At 43.6% G+C, this 2562-nt stretch overlaps 1 pseudogene; it reads left to right on the top strand.

Moving 5' to 3' along the window:
- The first annotated feature begins 254 nt into the window (after nucleotides 1-254).
- On the top strand, nucleotides 255-652 carry LOC102980372 (40S ribosomal protein S18-like; annotated as a pseudogene).
- Nucleotides 653-2562: the final 1910 nt, after the last annotated feature.

The raw sequence follows: 2562 nt of genomic DNA, 5'->3' as shown, positions 1-2562 counted from the left end.
AACAGTGAGGGAGTAACCGGAATCTTGGAGTTCGGACTACTGCGCAAGTCACATATGTCTCCTTGCCCAGTGTTCCTCAAAATGAGGTTCCTAGACACAGTAGTACCACACACTGTTGTTGGTCTGCAACCAGCTTCAAGTAAGTTTTGGAAATTTTTACAGTAATTTCCATCGCCACAACATTTTTATTGTTCAAAATTAAAACTGATCCCTTGCTCTCTTCCACTGGAGGCCCACGCACCACGTCTCTAGTTATGCAAGTACTCAACGCCCACATCGACGGGCGGCGGAAGATTGCCTTTGCCATCACGGCAGTTAAGGGTGTGGGGCCAAGATGGGCTTGTGTGGTGTTGAGGAAAGCAGACGGACCTCAGCAAGAGGGCAGGAGAGCTCACTTAGGATGAGGGAGAGCGTGTGATCACCGTGATGTAGAATCCACACCAGTGCAAGATCCCCGACAGAAGGACGTGAACGATAGAAAATAGGTCCTGGCCAACGGTCTGGACAGCAAGCTCCGTGAAGACCTGGAGCGACTGAAGAAGATTCAGACCCACAGAGGCTGCACCACTTCTGGGGATTTCGTGTCCGAGGCCAGCACACCAAGACCACAGGCCGCCGTGGCTGCACCGTGGCTGTGTCCAAGAAGAAATAGATTTGTGGGAGTAGTCTGTTAATAAATAATTTATACAGTTAAAAAAACCACAACTGATCCCTCACTTACAGATGCTCTGAGAAGCACCGTCCTAGTTCATGATAAAATAGAATTCAAAAAGTGTACTGCTCTTTGTCCTGAAAAGGAATACAGCTTACTAGGAAAAAGAATCAAAAAGAAAACTAAAGAGTGAGGGAATCTGAGTGTACAGCTGGGGATTATTCCAATGGGACAAATGAGGGAAATCATCTAAAAAGTAAGGCGATTATATTAACAGCTCTCTTGATGAGAAAAGGGGGTGAAACCCTTTTATTGAGCACTTGTTTTCTATTGGACACTTTTATTTACATTATCTTATTTAATCTTCTCCCTTCAGACAAGTGCTCTTTTTCTAATTTTTATGGAAGGGGGCATGAGGCGCAGTGACTTTAATAGGCTGCATGGTGGCCCCCCAAAAGATATGCATGCCCACATCCTAATTCCAAGAACATGTGACTATTACCTTATCTGGTAAAATGTGATTAAGTTAAGGATCTCAAGAGGAGGAGCTTATCCTAAATGGATCCTAAATTCAATCACACATATCTTTATAAGATGGACACACAGAGAAGATGAGGAAGCAACGAGATCGTGGAAGGAGAGATAGGAGTGATGTGTCCACAAGCCAAGGGATGCCCAGAGCCAAAGAGCCATTAGGAGCTGGAAGAAGCAAAGAATGGATTCTTCCTAGACCCTTCAGAGCCTGCAGACACTTGGTTTTGGATTCTGGCCTCTGGAACTGTGAGGGAACAAATCTCTGATGGTCTAAGCCACCCAATTTGTGGTAATTTGTTATAACGACCTTAGAAACCTAATACAGTGACCTAAAGTAACTTCTACAAAATGAAAAAAATATATATGATATTTAACCTCAGGCTAACTCTAAAGCTTTTTACTCTGACGTATCACATAGCAGCCTTCCAGACTTTATAATGCCTGGATAAATGATTAGGAATATATTGAAAGGATAGGGAGAGCACAGAGATATAAAGAGTATAAGATGTGGCGTCATGTACTAGGTGGGAACCTTGGTTCCTCTACCCACTTACTTGTCTTCTCAAAGTCTCAGTGCCCTCAACTGAAAACAAAGTGTAATAAACCACATTAATCACATTATTGTGAGGACTGAGTACAGTAACATACCTGTAATTTTCTTTGCAACTTGTGGAACACTAGTCCAATGCTAATTACCAAGACCAATTCTTTCCTCAAGAGCGACTGAAGAGACGACGTTGGTAGTACTCTTTCCATTCACTCTTTCTCTGTTGCAGATGCAGTGGCACTGGGTTGCCCACCTTCCTGCCGCAGCAGATGGCAAGGTGAGCATCCTCCTGTTTCAGGAGGCACAGTCCTAATATCACGTGCCGACAGGAGCAACGGAAAGCCCCTGAGCCTGCTGAGCAATTTCTACTTGAAAGAAAACCTCAGCAGCTACCCGGCCAAAACAAAAAAGTTAGTTTTGGCAGATCTTTTCTTCAGGATTCAGATGGACAATAGTAAATAACTCTATTCAACAGGCCAGCTCATTTTTACTTGTTTATTTACACCCTGCCTTGTTCCAGAGAGGATTTAAGGTGGATTACCTATTAATACCACACAAGATAAAATAAGTGAAAAACAAGTGGTGAGGAAAGTAGGACAACAGGAAAATGAAACTCAGAAAAATAAGTGAAACCAGGAATGAGTTAGACTCACCGTGTTCAGTGAGGATTTTCTCTCATCAGGGGTGGCCACGAGTGTGTCTCTAAGCTTTCTTGCTGTTAATATAAAAAAGGGCTCTAAAGCAAGGTCCCCAGAAACATTCTCTTTAGGATGTGATTTCAGTCTGCCCAGGGCCCTGGCTGTGGGTGATCAAGGCCCTAAAGATCTTG

The sequence above is a fragment of the Physeter macrocephalus genome, chromosome 10 (genome assembly GCF_002837175.3).
Source record: "Physeter macrocephalus isolate SW-GA chromosome 10, ASM283717v5, whole genome shotgun sequence".
Taxonomy (NCBI): Eukaryota; Metazoa; Chordata; class Mammalia; order Artiodactyla; family Physeteridae; genus Physeter; species Physeter macrocephalus.
Note: the sequence above shows the minus strand (reverse complement) of the source record. Positions and strands in the feature narration are given on the sequence as shown.